Below are 23,368 nucleotides of genomic sequence, written 5' to 3'. Positions count from 1 at the left end.
TCACTTTCAGAGTCATTCCAGTGAAGGGTTGGCTCACAGGACCTTCATAGTGAGTGTCTCTTTAAATTCTGTGTTCTGGGCACCTCTCTCCTTACCCTAGTCCTGGCCCTGGGGTTATAACATAAAATATATGTTAGAATTACATAGAAAAAATATGCAATAGAATCAAAACACTGAAGATACGGATAATCATGTCTGCATGTACACACAACTGAAAAGACCTCTAACGAAAGCAACTGACAATCAGCCAAAGCCAATCTGACTCCCACGGAATACTTACTAAATGTCCAACGGACTAAATGTGGAAACTAATCAAAGATAAAAGGAAGGTAAAGGCAAGCTTCTAGAGTATTGAGTCAGGAGCACTATGGAAGCCAGCACTGGCACCAACCTAACACCAGACGAGGCAATTTAGAAGGCCACAGAAAATAGAACTCCCTTAAAAAAAAAGATGAAGAATACCAACTACGAAAAAAAAATCAAGCTACCAAGAGATACAGAAATACCCCCTCATTTTTATTTATCCTTCCACACAGGCACCAATAGTAAGAATCTCGGTAACAGCTAACTGAGTGAACAGACTTTGTTGAAATCAAATTGTTTTATCAGTAACTACTATTTTTACCTTTATATCAATTTTCCTTCATTCTTCTCATAACAATTTTCTCATACTTAAGAGGTCAACACAGATGAAAATTATCTGTGCTTTTTTGTAAGCTGATATATTATTTAATTTTTAAAAATGCAATACAACTTCCACTTCTGCTCTTGAAGAAGGAATTGCTATGGGGCTTGCCTTCCCACCATGAATAACTAGAAAACTAGACAAAATATATAAAGCAACTGTTTTTAGACACTGGACAACAGGCAGTGCAGGACTATGATCCCTGAAACGAAACAAACCAGGTGAGCTCTATGAATCCCTTGGCTTTCTGCTGGAGGCATGCTCCAGACTGTGGCACAGGCAAGAAGGCGGCAAGCATAACAGGGCAGTTGCTAAATTGAGGAGACGGAGTTCAGGGTGACTGGTAGTTAGAATGTTTAAACAAAGTACCAGAAAGGAGGAAGCTACACAGAGAAAGAGCTTCAGAAATCTGAACAGTAGTCACCTTCAGTTTTGGCTGAACACTGATTTACTAAGGTATAGGTTGAAACTGCATGAGGGAAATTAGAAAATATTTTGAACAGAATGAAAATAACACAATATATAAAAATTTGTGGGATACAGTTAAAGCAATGTCTAGAGGGACATTCGTAATTTTAAATGCTTATTTCAGAGAATAAAAGTCTATAAAATCAATGATTTAGAGAGACACATGGAGAAAACGACATGCGATGACAGAGGCAGAGATTGGAGCAATACGGCTGCAGGCCAAGGAAAGCCAGGATTGACAGTGACCACTAGAAGCTAGGGGGAGGCAAGGAAGGAATTCTACCTCCAGTCTCCAAAGACATCAACCCTTCTAACACCTTGATTTTGGATTTCTAGCCTCCATAACTATTAGCATACACAGGGTTCTCTGCTCTTATCTGGGAGACAGTTCAGGAGACAGATGGCCCAAATCCAGGGATCACTAACATCTGGGGATGTGGCTGTGGCCTGTACCCAGGTTGAATGGAGATAACCTAATAATACACTTAACAGGACCTGTACAGCCATGTGATGCTGGAAAACTATGGGAATCTTGTGTCTGTGGGTTTCTCTCTTTCAAACCAAAACTAATCACCCAACTGCAGCAAGGAGCCTGGATGGAGGCATCAGAACTGCGTCAGGTACCTCTGCAGTCCAGGAGTACTGGTTTGAAACAAAGATCTTAACCCTAAAGCAAAATACTCTGAAGTTCTGCAAGAACAAACAAAAAGTGTCATGATAGAAAGAGGCCTGGATTGAGAGGGAGGAGGTTCCACAGAGATGCGGTGCTATAAATGAAAAGAATGTGGGAAAGTACAATTCGAATACAACTCTTCCTCTTTTAGCCACCAGAGCAATCATACTAGTGAGAAACCCCATAAATATAAAGAATGTGGAATAGTCTTCATGAGCAGACTATCCTACTATCACCCCTTTCAAATCATCATAAGCTCACACAGGCGAGCAACTTTATAGATGTACTGAATGTGGCAAATTCCTCAAGCACTCAACATTTATTAATCATCAGAGAATTTATTCTAGAGAGAAATACCAATAAACGTGAAAAAGCTTTCAGAAAAAAACAGCCCTTTCTTTTTTTTTTTTTTTTTTTTGAGAGGGAGTCTCACTCTGTCACTGCAGAGCAAGGCGTGAGCCACCACGCCTGGCCAAAACTGTCCTTTCAAGTCATCAGAGAATTCATACAGTCAGGAACTCTACAAACACGACTGTGGGAAACTGTTCAGAAGGCAGTCGTTACTCATCAGGAGAGAAAACACAGTGGAGATAAGCCTTTTAAAAACATTTATTTATTTATTTATTTATTTAGAGACAGGGTCCCACTCTATTGCCCAGGCTGGAGAGCAGTGGCACATCATGACTCGATGCAGCCTTGACCTTCGGGCCCAAGTGATCCTCCTGACTCAGCCTCCCAAGATGCTAGGACTACAGGTGAGCATCACTGTGTCTGGCTAATTTTTTAACTTTTTGTCAGAGATGGGGTCTCCCTATGTTGCCCAGGCTGCTCTTGAACTCCTGGGTTCAAGCAATCCCCTGACCTTCGCTTCCCAAAGTGTTGGGATTACAGGTGTGAGCCACTGTGCCTGGCTGAAAAAAAAAAAGCCTTTTAAATGTAAGGAATGTGGGAAAGCTTTCAGAGATAACTCAACTTTGTTGGAGCATCAGAAAAACCATCTTAGTGAAAAAGTACATTGGTGTAATAAATACAGAAAAGCCTTTAGTAAGAGCTTGACTCTTATTAGTCATCAAAGATTTCATACAGGAGAGAAACTCTATCACCATATTAAATGTGAAATCTTTTTCAGGTATAGAAAGATTTGCTGGGCAAATCTCCTTTGCTGGGCATCAGAAAACTCATAGTGGAAATAAACCCTATCAGGGCAATGACTGTAGGAAAGCCTTTACAAAGAGCTCAACTCTTATTGGACATCAAGGAATTCATACTGGGGGGAAAAAAAAACAAAAAACCAAAAACCTTTCACTATAAGAAATGTGGGAAAGCCTTCAGGTACAGCCAAGGCCTTGCTGAAAATCAGAAAATCCATATCTTATGAATGTAATGAATGTGGGAAGCTTTTCCCCAAAGTTCAGCCCTTAAACAACATAAGAAAATTTATAACAAAGTCATCAAGCCAGGCATGGTGGCTCATGCCTATAATCCCAGCACTTTGGGAAGATGAGGTGGGAGGACCACTTGAGCCCATGAGTTCAAGACCAGACTGGGCAACATAGTGAGACCCCATCTCTACAAAAGATAAAAATTACTAAAAAATAACATTTTTAAAAAGAATGGGTCATCAAATGTAGTGTGGTAAACATGCAAAAGTAGTTTATTTCTTCTGACCATCAAAGAGGAGATATTTAATAAGTGCACCGCTATCTAGAAGCCTTCTCATTTGTAAGGATGTTCACTGTAGTATGGTTTGTATTAGTGAAATAGCTGAAGAACCTAAATGTCTGTCAGTATGGAAATAGTTGCTGCAGAATACTATGTACCATTTGAAAGAAATGGCATAGAATTTTATATACAGCCATAGAAATATCCCCCCTGATAACTTAAGTGGAAAAAGCAAGTTGCAGAAAATCTATATATTATGTTCTTATTTATATTTTTAACAATGAAGCTATTTTTGTTTGTCCACATATATTACCTGGATTCAAAAAGATCTAAGCCAGGCGTGGTGGTTCATGCCTGTAATCCCAGCACTTTGGGAGGCTGAGGCAGATGGATCACTTGAGGTCAGGAGTTCGAGACCAGCCTGGCCAACATGGCAAAACCCCGTCTCTACTAAAAATACAAAAATTAGCCAGGTGTGGTGGCGCACATCTGTAATCCCAGTTACTCAGAAGGCTGAGGCAGAAGGATTGCTGGAAATGGGAGGGGGAGGTTGCAGTGAGCCAAGAGCATGCCACTGTACTCCAGCCTGGACAACAGAGCAAGACTCTGTCTCAAAAAAAATAAATAAATAAAATAAAATAAAAAGATCTGGAAAAATAAAAGCCAAACTTTGACCAAAAAAAAAAAAAAAAAAAAATCAATGATCTTTGCTTCCATCATAAAATCTGGGGAAAAAAAAGAGTAAATTAAACCCCAAAGTAAGTAAAGGAAAGAAATGATAAAGAGAAGAGTAATCGAACAAAAAACAATAGAGAAAAATCAAGGAAACAAAAGCCTGGTTGTTCAAAAGATCAATAAAGCTGATAAATCTCTAGTCGGACTGACCACAGGAAAAAAAAGGAGTAGTCAAAAGTTACCAGAATCAAGAATGAAAGAAGGGACCAGGTGCAGTGGCTCATGCCTGTAATCCCAGCACTTTGGGAGGCTAAGGCAGGCAGATCACTTGAGGTCAGGAGTTCAAGACCAGCCTGGCCAACATGGTGAAACCCCATCTCAACTAAAAATACAAAAATTAACTGGGCATGGTGGCATGCACCTGTAATTCCAGCTACTTGGGAGGCTGAGGCAGGAGAATCGCTTGAACCCAGGAGGTGGAGGTTGCAGTGAGCCGAGATCGCACCACTGTACTCCAGCCTGGGCAACAGGACGAGACTCCATCTCAAAAAAAAAAAAAAAAAAACAGAATGAAAGAAGGGATATTACTACAGATTCAATAAACCAGGGGCTATACACTATAGCCCAGGGGCCAATTTAGGCTGCTGCCTATTTTTATAAATAAATTTTTATTGGAACTCATTTATGTATGTGTTATCTATAGCTGCCTTTGCTCTACCATGGCAGAGTTAAGTAGTTGTAACAGAACTTAACAGCCCACAAAGTCTAAAATATTTACTATCTGGCCCCTTAAGAAAAAGCTTGTCAACCTCTGGTCTAAGAGAATGTACCTTTGTTTGATTCACTATTTACTACTGAGTAGAGCTTAAATTTAGATGTTAACTTACAGAATATAAGTTACAAATGATTTTGATTTATATATATATAAATCATATCTATATAACATATATATATATATTTTTTTTTCTGTCCAGTATAAAATATAACCTCTGGCTACACATGATGGCTCACTCCCATAATCCCAGCACTTTGGAAAGCTGAGACAGGAGAATAGTTTGAGCTCAGAAGTTTGAGACCAGCCCAGGCAACATAGCGAGACCTTGTCTTTACTAAAAATTTTTAAAAACCAGCCAGGTGTGGTGGTGTGCACTTGTAGTCCCAGCTACTCAGGAGGCTGACGCAGTAGGACTGCTTGAGCTTGGGAGATACTGGCTGCATTAAGCTATGATAATGCCATCACACTCCAGCCTGGGAGACAGTAAGATCCTGTCTCAAAAAACAAAACAAAACAAAAATAATATACATAACTTCCAATGTTTAAGTTTTAGTGTTCTGTAAGATATTAATATTTCACATCTAACTTACAAACTTTATTTCATCATTCTTTTCCTGACTGACAATATAAATTTGTGTTTCTTAAAAGCAGTTTTACTGCCCACTGATTCCCTTACTCATGAGTTAAATCTCTGACAAACGTTTCCTTTATATTTGTGACAGTGATGTCTTTAACACTTTGAAATTTATATACTCAAACACACAAGGTTCACATTCATTTACAGAGGCCACAAAACATAGGAGAATTACCAAATTTCAGGGAAAGAAATATTTTAAAAATATATTTAGTTCAATTCCCATCTAGAGCTAAAATCCCCTCTAAAACAATTCAAAGTATTTTAGAGCCTTTTAAATTACCTCCTGTAGTTGAGAATTCATTAACAAGGCAGGCAATTCTAAATTTGTATATTCTAGTCTATTAGTTCTTCCTGGGGTAATGGTTAAGTGAATTACGGCATAGCAACTTAACGACTATCATTAAAAGATCATTATAAAGACCAGGTGGCAAGATGGAAAATTGTTTACAATGTAACCCTAAGAGTAAAAAGCTAAATATAAAAGTGCACACATAGTCGGGCTGACAACCAAAATGTCTATAAATGGGCAAGAGATGAAAGTAAACACATATGAAATCAACAAACATTTACGAACATTTACTGTGTTGGAAAGTATCATAGATGCTAGGGATTAAAAAAAAAAAAGAAAAAACTTACAAAATGGACTAAATGCCCCCACTTAAAAGGCACAGAGTGGCAACCTGGATAAAAAACAAGACCCAATGGCATTCTGTCTTCTCACTTCTCACTTGTAAGGATGAGCGACACATAATGACACTCACAGGCTCAAAATAAAGGGATGGAGGAAAGCCTACCAAGCAAAGGGAAAACCGAAAAAAGTAGGAGTTGCAATCCTAATTTCAGACAAAACAGATTTTAAACCAACAAAGATCAAAAAAGACAAAGAAAGGCATTACAAAATGGTAAAAGGTTCAATTCAACAAGAAAACCTAACCATCCTAAATATATCTGGACCCAACACAGAAGCACCCAGATTCATAAAGCAAGTTCTTAGAGACCTACAAAGAAACGTGGACTCCCACACAGTAACAGTGGGAGACTTAAACACTCCACTGACAGTATTAGACAGATCACTGAGGCAGAAAATTAACAAAGATATTCAGGACCTGATCTCAACATTGGACCAAAGGGATCTGATAGACCTCTACAGAACTCTTCAACCAAAAACAACAGAATATACATTCTTCTTATAGACACATGGCACATACTCTAAAATTGACCACATAATTGGACATAAAACAATCCTCAGCAAATGCAAAAGAACCAAAACTAAGGCCGGGTGCGGTGGCTCACACCTGTAATCCCAACACTTTGGGAGGCCGAGGCAGGTGGATCACTTGAGGTCAGGAGTTTGAGGCCAGCCTGGCCAACACGGTGAAACCCCATCTCTATTAAAAATACAAAATTAGCCGGGTGTGCTGGCACACACCTGTAATCCCAGCTACTTGGGAGGCTGAGATAGGAGAATTCCTTGAACCTGGGAGGCAGAGGCTGTAGTGAGCTGAGATCGTGCCATTGCACTCCAGCCTGGACAAAAAGAGTGAAACTCCATCTCAAAAAAAAAAAAAAAAAAAAAAAAGAACCAAAATTGTACCAAACACACTCTTAGACCACAACACAATGAAAATAGAAGTCAAAACTAAGAAAATCACTCAAAACCATGCAATTACATGAATTACATGAAAATTAAACAACATGGTCCTGAATGACTTCTGGGTAAATAATGAAATTAAGGCAGAAATCAAGAAGTTATTTGAAACTAATAAGAACAAAGATACAACATACCAGAATCTCTGGGACACAGCTAAGGCAGTGTTAAAAGGGAAATTCATAGCACTAAATACCCACATCAAAAGGTTAGAAAGATCTCAAATTAACAACCTAACATCACAACTGAAAGAGAAGCAAGAACAAATCAAACCCAAAGCTAGTAGAAGACAAGAAATAACCAAAATCGGAGCTGAATTGAAGGAAATCAAGACACAAAAAAAATTCAAAAGATCAACAAATCCAGGAGTTGGTTTTTTGAAAAAATTAATAAGATAGGCCACTAACTAAACTAATAAAGAAGAAAAAGAGAGGATATCCAAATAAACACAATTAGAAATGATGAAGAGGATGTTACCACTGACCGCCCAGAAATAAAAATAACCATTAGAAGCTACTTGATCACCTCTATGCATACAAACTAGAAAACCTGGAAGAGATGGATAAATTCCTGGACACATACACCCTCCCAAGATTGAACCAAGAAGAAACTGATTCCCTGAACAGACCAATAATGAGCTGTAAAACTGAATCAGTAATAAATAGCCTACCAACCAAAAAAAGCCCAAGACCAGATGGATTCCCAGCTGAATTCCACGAGATGTACAAAGAAGAGCTGGTACCTTCCTACTAAAACTATTCCAAAAAATTGAAGAGGAGGAACTTCTCCCCAACTCAATCTATGAGGCCAGCATCATCCTGATACCAAAACTGGGCAAAGACACAACTAAGAAAGAAAACTTCAGGCCAATATCCTTGATGCATATCAACACAAAAATCCTCAACAAAATACTTGCAAACTGAATCCAGCAGCACGTCAAAAAGCTAATCCACCACAATCAAGTGGGCTTCATCCCCAGGATGCAAGTTTGGGTCAACATACACAAATCAATAAATGTGATTCATCACATAAAAAGAACTAAAGACAAAAACCACAGGATTATCTCAATAGGTACAGAAAAGGCTTTCTATAAAATTCAACATCCCTTCATGTTAAAAACTCTCAATAAACTAGATATTGAAGGAACATACCTCAAAGTAATAAGAACCATTTATGACAAACCCACAGCCAACAAACATCATACTGAATGGGCAAAAGCTGGAAGCATTCCCTTCGAAAACCAGCACAAGACAAGGATTCCCTCTTTTACGAATCTTATTCAACACAGCATTAGAAATCCTAGACATAGCAATCAGGTAAGAGAAAGAAATAAAGGGCATTCAAATAGGAGGCAAGGAAGTCCAACTATCCCTGTTTGCATTCAACATGATTCTGTATCTAGAAAACCCCACAGTCTCAGCCCAAAAGCTGCTTCAACTGATAAACAACTTCAGCAAAGTTTCAGGAGACAAAAATCAATGTACAAAAATCACTAGCATTCCTACACACCAACACCACCCAAGCCAAGAGCCAAATCAGGAAGGCAATCCCATTTGCAATTGCCACAAAAAGAATAAAATACCTAGGAATACAGGTATTCCAGAGAGAAGTGAAAGAGCTCTACAATGAGAATTATAAAACACTGCTGAAAAAAATCAGAGAAGACACAAATAAATGGAAAAACATGCCATGCTCATGAATAGGAAGAATCAATATCATTAAAATGGTCATACTACCCAAATCAATTTACAGACTCAATGCTATACCTATCAAACTACCAATGACATTCTTCACAGAACTAGAAAAAAAACTATTTTAAAATTCATTATGGAACCAAAAAAGAGCCCAAATAGCCCATACAATGCTAAGCCGAAAGACCAAAGCTGGTGGCACCACGTTACCCGACTTCTAACTATACTACAGGGCTACAGCAACCAAAACAGCATGGTAATGGTACAAAAATTGGCACATAGACCAACGGAACAGAATAGAGAGCCCAGAAACAAAGCCACACACCTACGAACATCTGAGTTTTGACAAAGCTGACAAAAACAAGCAATGAGGAAAAGACACCTTACTCAATAAATGGTGCTGGGATAACTCGCTAGCCATATGCAGAAGATTAAAGCTGGACCCCTTCCTTATACCATATACAAAAATCAAATCAAGATGGACTAAAGACCTAAATGTAAAACCCAAAACTATAAAAACCCTGGAAGACAACGACAACCTAGGCAATACCATCCTAGGAACATAGAAACAGACAAAGATTTCATGATAAAGACACCAAAAGCAATCACAACAAAAGCCAAAATTGACAAATGGCATCTAATTAAACTTAAGAGCTTCTGCACAGCAAAAGAAACTATCAACAGAGTAAAGAGACAATCTACAGAATGGGAGAAAATACTTGCAAACTATGCATCTGACAAAAGTCTAATATCCAGCATTTATAAGGAACCTAAACAAATTTACAAGAGAAAAACAACCTCAATAAAAAGTGGGCAAAGGACATTAACACACACTTTTGAAAAGAAGACATACAGGCAACCAATAAGCATATTTTAAAAAGTTCAATATCACTGATCATTAGAGAAATGCAAATCAAAACCACAATGAGATACTATCTCATACCAGTCAGAATGGCTATTATCAAAAAGCCAAAAAATAACAGATGCTGGCAAGATTGCGGAGAAAAGGAACATTTATACACTGCTGGTGGGAGTATAAATTAGTTCAACCATTGCGGAAAGCAGTATGGCAATTCCTCAAAGAGCTAAAAGCAGAACTACCATCAGTTCAACAATCCTATTACTGGGTATATACCCAGAGGGACAGAAATCATTCTACCATAAGACACATGCATGTGAGTGTTCATTACAGCACTATTCACAACAGCAAAGACATGGAATCAACCTAAATGTTCATCAGTGACAGACTGGATAAAGAAAATGTGGTACATATATACCATGGAATACTATGCAGCCATAAAAAAAGAGATCATGTCTTTTGCAGGAACATGGATAGACCTGGAGGCTATTATCTTTAGCAAACTAACGCAGGAACAGAAAACCAAATTCTCACTTATAAATGGGAGCTAAATGATGAGAACGCATGAACACAAAGAAGGGAACAACAGACACTGGAATCTACTTGAGGGTAGAGGTGAGAGGAGGAAGAGGAGCAGAAAAAAATAACTATTGGGTACTAGGCTTAATACCTAGGTGATGAAATAATCTGTATAACAAACCCCTGTGACACGAGTTTACTTATATAACAAACCTTCAGATGTGCCCCCGAACCTAAAATAAAAGTTAAAAAATTGGCCAGGCACAGTGGCTCACGCCTGTAATCCCAGCACTTTGGGAGGCCGAGGCAGGTGGATTACTTGAGGTTAGGAGTTTGAGACCAGCCTAGCCAACATGGTGAAACCTTGTCTCTACTAAAAATACAAAAATTAGCCGGGCATGGTGGTGGGCACCTGTAATCCCAGCTACTCGGGAGGCTGAGGCAGGAGAATTGCTTGAACCCAGGAGGCGGAGGTTGCAGTGAGCCAAGATCAAGAGCAAGACTCTGTCTCAAAAAAAAAAAAAAAAAAAGGCTTCCTTGCTCAAATTCTTCTTACAGTTTGACTAATGTCAGAGGATGATGAGTTATGGGGCTATCTCTTACTTAAAACGAATTATGTGGCATATTTGGTGTAGCCCATCTGAATGCCCTAAAATTATCTTGATTTAACAGATAGAGAGACAGGTATAAACCAGGCAAATCTGGTGTCCCTGGGAACGTGAAATTTTGAGAGGAAAATAAATCGAAACAGGTAGGAGGTAGAAACTAGAATACTCAAACAAAGGCCCAGAGGCTTAGAAAGAACATGGTAAGAATTAAAAGTGATTGTAAGCTATATTTGTTTAAAAAAATAAAATAAAAGTGATTCAGTACAGTGAAATAAAGTTTTTTTTTTTTTCCCTGTATAACTTCAACCATATGATGGCTTCTAATTCTATGTAAACTTCCACTGCTCTCAAATGTGAATCCACATTTCCAGCTCAGGCTGCTTCCCTGCTGCCTTTCAGTAACAATTAAAACACCCAAATTATTTATCTTCCTGTTACATGAAATAAAAGTAAAACCACTTAACAGAGCAGACCTTGATTATATGGTGCTTAGGTGACCTTCCTGAACCTCACACAGTAGCCTTCAAAATTCTGTGTGGCATGGCCTGACCTCTGCCTCCAGACATCTCTTATCATTCTCCAGACCAGGATCTATGTGCTCAAACCAGACCAGTGAAAAGAACTCTTTTCAAAGTTCTTTTTAAAAAGAACTTTGCTCTCTCTTTCTTCCCACAGGAAACTAAAACTATGAGCATAGATGAGATTATTCAGGAAGAGAAAGAGAAGATACGTTTCAGATTCATCTTATCTGTCCTTATTCAGCTCCAATTCTATAGTCCATCGCTTCAACCTCTCCAGTACTGATATTCTCCACTCCTTTGCCCTGGCTATCTGGGAAAATGGCAGTCATGGATGAATCTGTTCTGAGAGCTGGGAAAAAAATGAACCAACTTCACAGACTGATCTCACTCTAAGTAAATGGTCTCCATTCTTATCAGCAGTGGGCTTCCTGGTCATTCTCCGAGTTTCTACCTTCATTATTTATTTCATTTCCCACAGTAGCCACCCTCAAATCTTCTTTTTTCTTTTCTTTTTTTTTTTTTTTTTTGAGACGGAGTCTCACTCTGTCGCCCAGGCTGGAGTGCAGTAGCACGATCTTGGCTTACTGCAACCTCTGCCACCCGGGTTCAAGCAATTCTGCCTCAGCCTCCCAAGTAGCTTGGACTACAGGCATGTGCCACCACGCCTGGCTAATTTTTGTATTTTTAGTAGAGATGGGGTTTCACCATATTGGCCAGGCTGGTCTCAAACTCCTGACCTCATGATCCGCCCACCTCGGCCTCCCAAAGTGCTAGGATTACAGGCATGAGCCACTGCACCCGGCCTTTTTTCTTTAAGACAGGGTCTCATCCTGTCACCCACACTGAAGTGCAGTGGTGCAATCATAGCTCACTGCAGCCTCAAATTCCTAGGCTCAAGCAATCCTCCCACCTTAGCCTCCCAAATAGCTGGGACTACACATGTGTGCCACTACACCCAGCTATTTTTTTATGTTTTATTTTTTTGTAGAGATGAGGTCTCACTATTTTGCCTAGGCTGGTCTTGAACTTCTGCCCTTTAATGGTTCTGCTGCCTCAAGAATGAGCAACCTCAATGACCTCCATTCTTTTCAAAATTGAAGCACCCCTACTTCCCTCCTAGCTATTATCCTCATCTTTTTATTCATTCATCCATTCAACAAGTGTTTTTGAGCACCTGCTGCATGCTGGGCATTACTTTGGTAGAGTTTATAAGTTAGATGGGGGAGACAGAGATTAAAAGACAATAAATACGTAGGATTGGAGACTAATATAAATGCTCTGAAGAAAAGAAATTCAGCCTATATAAAATAAAGGTAGCTAAACTTGGAATTTATTGTACAAATAAACTAGCACTATGTGACACGATATCAAAAATATTCACTGCATACTGTTTGAGATAGAAAATAATTGGAAACAACTTAAACATTCATCAGTTGATAACTGGTTAAATAAATTACAGAAGGCTGGGCACAGTGGTTCACTCCTGTAATCCCAGCACTTTGGGAGGTTGAGGCGGGTGGATCATTTGAGGTCAGGAGTTCGAGACCAGCTTGGCCAACACAGTGAAACCCCGTCTCTACCAAAAATACAAAAAGTTAGCTGGGCAGGTGCACACCTGTAATCCCAGCAACTGGGGGAGGTTGAGGCAAGAGAATCACTTGAACCCAGAAGACGGAGGTTGCAGTGAGCCGAGATTGCACCACTACACTCCAGCCTGGGCGAGAGAGCAAGACTCAGTCTCAAAAAAATAAATAAAGCCGGGCGCAGTGGCTCACGCCTGTAATCCCAGCACTTCGGGAGGCCAAGATGGGGAGAACATGAGGTCAGGAGATCTAAACCATCCTGGCTAACACGGTGAAACCCTGTCTCTACTAAAAATACAAAAAATTAGTTGGGCATGGTGGTGGGCGCCTGCAGTCCCAGCTACTCTGGAAGCTGAGGAGGGAGAATGGCGTGAACCCGGGAGGCGGAGCTTGCAATGAGCCGAGATGGCGCCACTGCACTCCAGCCTGGGTGACAGAGAGAGACTCCGTCTCAAAAAAATAATAATAATAAAATAAATAAATAAATAAAAATAAATAAATAAATAAGTAGGCCGAGAGCGGTGGCTCACGCCTGTAATCCCAGCACTTTGGGAGGCCAAGGTGGGCGGATCACGAGGTCAGGAGATCGAGACCATCCTGGCTAACACAGTGAAACCCCGTCTCTACTAAAAAATACAAAAAATTAGCCGGTCATGGTGGCGGGCGCCTGTAGTCCCAGCTATCTGGGAGGCTGAGGCAAGAGAATGGCGTGAACCCGGGAGGTGGAGCTTGCAGTGAGCCAAGATCACACCACTGCACTCCAACCTGGGTGACAGAGCAAGCCTCTGTCTTAAAAATAAAAAATAAAAAATAAATAAAGAAGGAAGGAAGATCCATGCAACTGCTAAAATAAGTAAGGCCACTCTGTATAGTTCTAACATAGAATGATATCCAGGATACATTATGTGGGGAGGAAAAAGGTTCAGAGCAGTATGTATAGCATGCCACAATTTGTTGAGGGGGGAGAAAAAATATATATATGCATATATAGGCTATTTTTGGAAGAATATTCATGAAACTTTAGGAGGGGAAGCCAGGTGACTGAAGATGAAAGTAGGAGACTTATTTGTTCTTTATCCATTTATCTATTTATTTGTTTGTTTGTTTATTTATTTATTTTTGAGACAGAGTCTCACTCTATCACCCAGGCTGGAGGGCAGTGGCACTATCTTGGCTCACTGCAACCTCCGCCTCCCAGGTTCAAGTGATTCTCCTGCCTCAGCCTCTTGAGTAGCTGGGATTACAAGCATGCACCACCACGCCCAGCTAATTTTTGTATTTTTAGTAGAGACAGGGTTTCACCATTTGGTCAGGCTGGTCTCAAACTCCTGACCTCGTGATTCGCCTTCCTTGGCCTCTCAAAGTGCTGGGATTACAGGCGTGAGCCACTGTGCCCAGACTATCCTTTTATATCTTTTGAATTTGTACAATGTACCCGTATTATTTTCTTTTGAAAAATAAGTTTTAAAAATTTAAACAAACAAAATTTTCAATGACTTCCCAGGCCTCTTAGAATGAAAACCAAAATCTTTAACATAACTTAAAAAGATCTTGTATGGGCCGGGCGCGGGGGCTCATGCCTGTAATCCCAGCACTTTGGGAGGCCAAGGTGGGTGGATCATGAGGTCAGGAGATTGAGATCATCCTGGCTAACACTGTGAAACCCCATCTCTCCTGAAAATACAAAAAAAATTAGCCGGGCGTGGTGGCAGGCGCCTGTAGTCCCAGCTACTCGGGAGGCTGAGGCAGGAGAATCGCTTGAATCCGGGAGGCAGAGGTTGCAGTGAGCTGAGATCGCACCACTGCACTCCAGCCTGGCAAGAGTGAAACTCCACATCAAAAAAAAAAAAAAAAAAAAAGACCTTGTATGGTTTGGACCCTACCTACCTTTCTAGCTTCAGCTTGTATCACACATTCCCTCCTTCCCTATGTTCCAATCTACCAGCCTTCTTCCATCCCTGAAATGGACCATTCTTCCTCCCTTTACTGTGCCTTTGACATGCTGCCTCCTCTACCTAGAACTCTCTTGACTCCTTTCTCCATCCAGTTAACTCCTCACATGAGGTTTCAGCTCAACAACCATTGGCTCCATGTCTTTGCCCCTCACTACACTGTAACCTCCAGGACCATGTTTGGTTTTCCATCTTCCTTTATTCTTTTACCCCTGCATCTCTAATTCTAGCATAGAGTTTGGAATATTACATTGTAGGTGCTCAAAAGATCTTTTTCAACAAATGCATAAATAAATGCATATGTGTATATGAATGAAGTATTGAAAGAATGAATGAACAAAAGAAATGTCAGGAAACCAGATGGCCAGGTATCAGGTGGGTCATACTGAAGACATCCAGGTTGATGATGGGACTTTGAAAGGAGATGAGGCCCATATGCTACAATAAATGAGGGTGGTAAATGACGGTTGGTAGATGAGTAATGATTACGGGTAGAACGTGGTATAAATCTCAAAGAGCAGAAGTTTTTGCATGAAAGTGGAGGAGGAATATTCAAGAAGTGACAGTGAAGAGTGTTAAAGACATTAACCCTACCTCCCAACTCAGAGATACATGGAATATGAGAGAATGAATGGCCATGGCCTGCAGACCAGAGAAAAAACAGTGTCTTTTTCTAAGAGAAAGCCAGTCTCAAAATATTCTATCTAATGTCTTCACTAATAAGTCTAAGTATAGATGGGGTTTATTAACTCAATGGATTCTAGTCACAGTTTAAAAGTTGGGAGGGGAGGGAGAGTTAAGTGCAAGTGAGTCAAAAAGCACCAAGTTACACAAGAATGTCAAATGAGACTGACAAATCATAATGGTTAAGGCACTTTACAGCAAGAAAAAGAAGAGGATGGAAAACTAAAAGGAACTAATGACAGGATGACTACCTATTTGTCTTTGGTATAAAATGGCAAAAAGCTCTGAGGCAAATCATGGGGCAAGTCTTACCAATTGAACTTGGTGGAAACAGATTTAGACTCGGGGAAATAGTCACGGGGACTAGCAGGGATTACTAGGTCAAAGAAAAAATAACAAAAAATTATATTCCCTGGTTGTTGCTAGCAGCTCTGGTAAAATCCAGACCTTTGAAATAGGAGACAAAAGCAGGGGAGAAAGTTGTAAGACTGGTTTGTCCTGAAAATGCCTTCTTTTGTGTCCATGGTTCCCTCAAGAATGTCACATAAGCTATACAATTATCGGGGTATAAAAAAGAAATGTTTCATAACCAAACATTGTCCAAGCTTTGTCAGGTGACCCTGGAAGCCTCTGTTAGAGACCTCATCCATTACTCTAAGGCCCAAGTGAACATGTTCAATGAGGGAAGAAAGAACTTGAGGAGTCATACAGAATGTCCCCAACTCTCCCTACTTGACTGTACCTCTTGACTGTTTTATTCCTAAATTATTGCTAGAACTTAGTACTGGGTGAGATCTCTGACTTCTGCAATTTATCTGACAAACTGGATCCTTTGCCTTATCTCAAGGGAGTAGAGCCTAGGAAAAGAAAGATGATCAGAAGCACATCTTTTTAAAAAATGTTTTATTGATAAAGTTTGTACATATTTATGGGATACCTGTGAGTATTTGTTACATGCATAGAATGTGCAGTGATGTGATCAAGTCAGGGTATTTAGGATATCCATCACCACAAGCATTTATCATTCCTATGTTTTAAGAACATTTCAAGGCCTCACTTCTAGCTATCTTTAAATATACAATACATTGTTGTTAACTATAGTTACCCTACTCTACTACGGAACATTAGAATTTGTTCCTTCTATCTAGCTGTGTGTATATACTCATTAATTAACCTCTCCTCATCCCCCTACATGCCCTACAACTACATCCTTCCCAGCTTCAGTTAATTATCATTCTACTCCCTATCTTCATGAGATCAACTTTTTTAGCTCCCCCATTTGAGTAAGTATATGCAATATTTGCCTAAGTCTGGCTTATTTCACTTAACATAATGACCTCTAGTTCTATCCATGTTGCTGTAAAATACACAATTTCATTCTTTTTTAAGGCCAAATAGTATTTTCCACTGCATAAATATACAACATTTTATTTGTCCATTCAACTGTTGACAGACACTTAATTCCATATCTTTGCTATTGTGAACAGTCCTGCAATAAACATGGGAGTGCACATATCCCTTTAATATACTGATTTTCTTTCCTTTAGATAAATAATACCCAGTAGTGGGACTGCTGGATCATATAGTAGTTCTATCTTTAGTTTGTTAAGAAATCTCCATACTGTTTTACATAATGGCTGTACTACTTTACATTCCCTCCAATAGTATATGAGAGTTCTCTTTTTTCCGCATACTCGCCAGCATCTGTTCTTTTTTACCTTTTTGATAACAGCCATTCTAACTGGGGTAAGATGATATCTCATTGTGGTTTTGATTTGCCTTTCCCTAATAATTAGTGATGTTGAACATTTTTTCACATATCTGTTAATCATTTTTATGTCTGGATATGTAGATCCTTTGCCCACTTTTTAATGGGGCTATGTAGGGTTTTTTGCTGTTGAGTTGTTGGAATTGTGTATTATGGATATTAGTCCCTTGTCACAAGACAGATATTTTGCAAATATTTTCTCCCATTCAACGGGTTCTCTCTTCACTTTGTTGTTTCATTTGCTGTGCAGAAGCTTTTTAGCTTAATATAATCCCATTTGTCTATTTTTGGTTTTGCAGCCTGTGCTTTTAGGGTCTTAGCCATAAAATCTTTGCCTAGACCAATATGCTAGAGTGTTTCCTCTATGTTTCTTCCCAGTAGTTTTATAGTTCTGGGTCTCACATTTAAGTCTTTAATCCATTTTGAGTTGATTTTTGTATATGATGACAGACAGGGGCTCTAGTTTCATTCTTCTGTGTATGAGTATCCAGTTTTCCCAGGACCATTTGTTGAACAAGATATCCTTTCCCCAATGTGTGTCCTTGGCACCTCTGTCAAAAATCAATTGGCTATTAATACGTGGGTTTATTTCTGAGTTCTCTGTTCTGTCCCATTAGTCTATGTGACTGTCTGTTTTTATACCAATACCATGCTGTCTGTTGTTTTGGTTACTAGAATTTTATATACATATATATATGTATATATTTAAAACCCACATATATATGTACATATATACATATGTGTACGTGTGTATATATATGTATATATGTACGTGTGTGTGTGTGTATATATATATATGTTTGTGGGTTTTTAGAGACAGGATCTCATTTTGTTGCCCAGGCTGGAGCGTAGTGGTCCAATCTTAGCTCACTGCAGCCTCAACCTCCTGGGCTTAAACAATCCTCCTGCCTCAGCCTCCCAAATAGCTGGGACCACAGATACATACCATCACCCTTGTCTAATTTTTAAAATTTTTTGTAGAGATGAGGTCTCACTAAGTTGCTCAGGCATGAGCCACTGTGTCCAGACTATCATATATTTTGAAGTCAGGAAGTGTGATGCCTCCTGCTTTATTCTTTTTGTTCAAATTGCTTTGGTTATTGGGGTCTTTGTGGTTCCATAAAAATTTTAGAGGTGGGGTACAGTGGATCATGCCTGTAATCTCAACACTTTGGGAGGTCAAGACGGAAGGATTGCAGGAGGGTCACATGAGGCCAGGAGTTAAAAGACCAGCCTGGGCAATATAGCAAGATCCTGTCTCTGCAAAAAATTTAAAGAATTATTCAGGCATGGCAGCATGCACCTATAGTCCCAGCTACTCAGCAGGCTGAGGTGGGAGAACTGCTTAAGCCCAGGAGGTTGAGGCTGTTCCTTCTATGCCTAACTTGTTGGGCATTTTTATCATGAAGGGATACTGAATTTTATATTCCAAAAGCATTTGTGGAAACAAAGGTTGTTGAATTTTATAAGTTGCTTTTTCTCTGCCTATTGAGATAATCACACGGTTTTTGTCCTCCATTCTGTTGACATGATGTATCATTTTATTGATTTGCATTTGTTGAACCATCCTTGCATCCCTGGGATAAATCCCACTTGATCATGAAGTATTTTCTTGATGTGCTGTTGAATTTGTTTTGCTAATATTATGTTGAGGATTTCTGCATCTATGTTCATTGGGGATATTGGCCTGTAGTTTTCTTTTTTTGTTATGTCTCTGCCTAGTTTTGGTATCAGGGTAATGCTGGCTTCATAGAATTATGAAGAATTCTATGAATTAGAGAGAGTTTCTGCCTCTTCTATTTCTTGGACTAGTTTGAGAAGAACCAGTATTAGTTCTTGCTTATTAGTCCGGTAGAATTTGACAGTAAAGCCATCAGGTCCTAGGCTTTTTTGGTTGAGAGACTTTTTATTATTGATTCAATCTTGTGACTTGTTATTGGTCTGTTCAGGTTTTCCATTTCTTCCTTATTCAATCTTGGTAGGTTTTATGTGTCCAGGGATTCATCAATTTCCTCTAGGTTTTCCTGTTTGTTCATGTATAGTTCATGTTCTCTGATATCTTTTGCATTTCTGTGATATCAGTTGTAAGGTCTCCTTTTCATTCCTGCTTTTGGCTCTTCTTTTTTTCTTGGTTAGTCTAGCTAGTGGTTTATTGATTTTGTTTATCTTCTCATTAAACCAACTTTTCATTTCTTTTTTTTTTATTTTTTAGTCTCTATTTTGTTTATTTCTGCTCTGATCTTCATTATTTCCTTCCTTCTACTAATTTTGGGTTTGGTTTGTCCTTGCCTTTCTAGTTCCTTAAGGTCCATCATTAGGTTATTTGAAATCTTTCTACTTTTTTTGATGTAGGTGTTTATTGCTCTAAACTTCCCTCTTAGCACTGCTTTTGCTATATCCCATAGGTTTTGGTATGTTTTTTCCATTTAAATTTAAGAAATTTTTTTTCTTCTTTTTGGAGACAGGGGCTAACTCTGTCACCCAGGTGGAACAAAGTGGCACAATCATGGCTCACTGCTACTTCAAACACCTGGGCTCAAGTGATCCTCTTGTCTCAGCCTCCTGAGTAGTTAGGACTACAGGCATGTGCCACCACACCTGGCTAATTATTTTTGTAGAGACAGGGTCTCAGTATGTTGTCCAGACTCATCTTGAACTCCTGGTCTCAAGTGATCCTCCTGCCTCAGCCTCCCAAAGTGTTTCAAGAAATTTATCTCTTCTTTTTTCATTGATCCAATGGTCACTCAGGTGCCTGTTGTTTAATTTCCATGTATTTGTATAGTTTCTAAGTTCCTCTTGTTATGGATTTGTTTTATTCAATTGTGGTCTGAGAAGATACTTGATATGATTTTGATTTTTAAAAATGTGTTGAGGTTTCGTGATCTGACATATGGTCTATCCTAGAGAATGTTCCATGTGTTGATGGGAATGTGTATTTTGCAGTTGGTAGATGAAATGTTCTGTAAATGTGAGATCCATTTGATCTAAAGCATAGTTTAAATCCAGTGTTTTTTGTTGACTTTTCTGTTAAGATAATCTGTCTGTTGTTGAGAGTGGGGTGTTGAAGTCCCCAACCATTATTGTATTAGAGTCTACCTCTCTCTTTAGGTCTAATATTTGCTTTGGGTGAACTGGTGTTGGGTGTATATATATTTAGAATTGTTATATCCTATTGCTGAATGGATCCGTTTATCATTATATAATGACCTTCTTTGTCTCTTTTTACTGGTTTTGACTTAAAGTCTGTTTTACCTGATACAAGTAAAGCTATTCCTGCTCACCTTTGGTTTCCATTTGCACGGAGTATTTTTTTCCATCCCTTTACTTTCAGTCTATAGTTATCTTTACAAGTAAAGTGAGTTTCTTGTAGGCAGCATATAGTTGGGTCAAGTTTTCTTATCTATTCTGACAGTCTGTTATTGTTGTTATTTGGTAGAGATGAGGTCTCACTATGTTGCCCAGGCTGGTCTCAAACTCCCAGGCTCAAGCAATCCTTCCCATCTTGGCCTCCCGAAGTACTGGGACTAAAAGAATGCGTCCACATGACTGGACCAGTCCATATCCTTTAAGTGGAAAATTTAATCTGTTTACATTCAAGGTTATTATTGATATGTGAGAACTTACTACTGTCATTTTGTTAACTGCCTTCTGGTTATTTTCATATCTTTTGTTCCTTTCTTATTGTTATGGTTTGATGATAAAATGAGTGAGTCCTTACTCTTTCTCATCTGTGTGCTTGCTCTATTAGTTAGTTGTATACTTTCACGAGTTTTCATGACGGTAGATATTATTCTTTCACTTCCGAATGTAGGACTCCCTTAATCTTTTATTGTAGGACTGGTTTAGTGGTGATGAATTATCTGTTTTTCCCTGTCTGGGAAAGTCTTCATTTCTCCTTTATTTATGAAAGATAACTTCACTAGGTACAGTATCCTTAACTGGCAGGTTTGTTTTTTCCCTTCAGCACTTTGAATATATCATCTCATTCTCTCCTGGCTTGCAAGGTTTCTGCTGAGAAATCTGCTGTTAGTCTGATCGGGATTCCTTTAGATGTGAACAGATGCTCTTCTCTTGCTGTGTTTAGAATTCTTTTTGTCTTTACTTCTGACAGTTTGACTATCATGTGCCAAGGAGATCTTTGTGGGTTGTATCTGTTTGGGAATCTCTGAGCTTCCTATATCTGTATGTCTAAATCTCTTCTTAAATTTGGGAAGTTTAAAGCTATTATTTTGTTTAATCAGTTTTCTATGCCATTAAACTTCTCTTCACCTTCTGAGATACCCAAGACTCAGATTTTTGGTCACTTTATGGTATCCTATATGTCACAACCGCTTTTTTTTTTTTTTAATCTAACTGGGTTATTTTTAAAGACCTGTCTTCAAGTTCTGAAATTATTTTTTTTGAGACAGGGTCTCATTGTCACTCAGGCTGGAGTGCAGTGGCACGATCACAATTCACTGCACCCTCGGCCTCACATGTTCAAGCAATCCTCCCACTTCAGCCTCCTGCGTAGCTGTGACTACAGGCATGCACCACCATGCCCAGCCTTTTTTTTTTTTTTTTTTGTAAAGTCAGGGCTTCACTATGTTGCCCATCTAACTCCTGGACTCAAGCGATCTGCTTGTTTCAGCCTCCCAAAATGCTGGAATTACAGCCATGAACCACTGCACCCAGCCCGAGTTCTGAAATTCTTTCTTCTGCTTTATCATCTAGTTTATTGCTAAAGCTCTCAATTGCCTTTTTTATTTCATTCACTAAGTTCTTCAGTTCTAGGATTTTTGTTTGGTTCTTTTTTATGCTATCTCTTTGGTGAATTTCTCATTCATATCCTAAATTGTTTTTCTGATTTCTTTGTGTTGTTTATCTGTGTTCCCATGCATATCACTAAGCCTCTTTAGTATCATGATTTTGAATTTTCAGGCAGATCATAAATTTTTCACTGAAGTCTGTTATTGGAGAATTATTGTGTTCTTTTGGAGATACCATATTTCCTTGCCTTTTCATGTTTCTTGAGTCCTTTTGTTGATAACTGTATATCAAGTGTAACAGTCACTTCCAATTTTTTGTATTGGCTTTCACAGGGAAAGATTTTTTCTTACAGATGTATCTACAGTGTTGGTTGGGTAGGGCACTTTGGCTTTGATTCTGGATGCATGCGGCAGTGTAGTCTCCATATGATTTCTTCAGCAACGAACACCATCCAGCAACGAACACCATCAGTGGCATCTGTGATTTTCTCAGTGGCTTAGGCTACAGTTGTTAGTGGGCAGCATACTTGATTGGCATGGCAACAGCAGCAGCAGTGGGCAGGGAAAGGCTGTCCTCAGGGTGCGTGAAAGTGTGCAGCAGCCCTACTTGTGGGAGACAAGAGGGAGGCAGGGCTGCTGTCTGTAATAGTCACCCCAGGCAGGTAGGTTTCAGGCTCTGGGGAGCATAAGCTTCAGCTTCTGGCAGCAGCAGTGGCTGTAGCAGCTGGCAAGGAGATCCTGTCCTCATGGCACATGAAAGTACATGGCAGCCTGCTGCTGAAGGGTATGGGGTTGCTGCTAGTGACAGTGGCCCCAGGCAGGCAGATTTCATACTCTGGGGAGCTTGCACTTTGGCACCCTTTGTCCTGGGAGCAGCCTCCCTGATACACTACACTGCCCTTTCCCTGGTATGCAGGACATTGTGTGGACCCTGTGGTTCCTCTGGGCCCAACCAGTGTCTTGCTGCTAGAGCCCTCTAGGCAGATGCGAGGGAATGTCAGGGGGGCTCCAGGGATGTAGAGAGGCAGGGGCTATTGGGCCCCAGGGCAGGATACAGTTTGGTGAGAGCTGGACTCTCAAAATGGTCCTGTGTCCCACTAGGGACCTGGGGGATGCATGGGACTCAGTGTGCATTCCCTCTCTGGAGCAATGCCATCACACAGGCTCCAGGGATCTCCCTCTGCCAGTATCAGGGTCCACAAGGGTCAAAGC

The 23,368-nt window shown here is 39.6% G+C and overlaps 1 protein-coding gene across 16 annotated transcripts in view; it reads right to left on the bottom strand.

Annotated features, from left to right (window-relative positions):
- KIAA0319L (KIAA0319 like) overlaps positions 1-23,368 on the bottom strand; it is a 123,406-nt gene that overhangs the window by 73,992 nt on the left and 26,046 nt on the right. For 2 of the 16 annotated variants that reach the window (XM_063782932.1, XM_063782930.1), the window contains exon 3: positions 5-108. The exons of the other annotated variants lie outside the window; for them this stretch is intronic. The gene's annotated coding sequence lies outside the window, so the exon portion shown is untranslated. The remainder of the gene's footprint in view (positions 1-4; positions 109-23,368) is intronic. 16 annotated transcript variants of the gene reach the window in all.

The sequence above is a fragment of the Pan troglodytes genome, chromosome 1 (assembly GCF_028858775.2).
Source record: "Pan troglodytes isolate AG18354 chromosome 1, NHGRI_mPanTro3-v2.0_pri, whole genome shotgun sequence".
NCBI classification, from domain to species: Eukaryota; Metazoa; Chordata; class Mammalia; order Primates; family Hominidae; genus Pan; species Pan troglodytes.
Note: the sequence above shows the minus strand (reverse complement) of the source record. Positions and strands in the feature narration are given on the sequence as shown.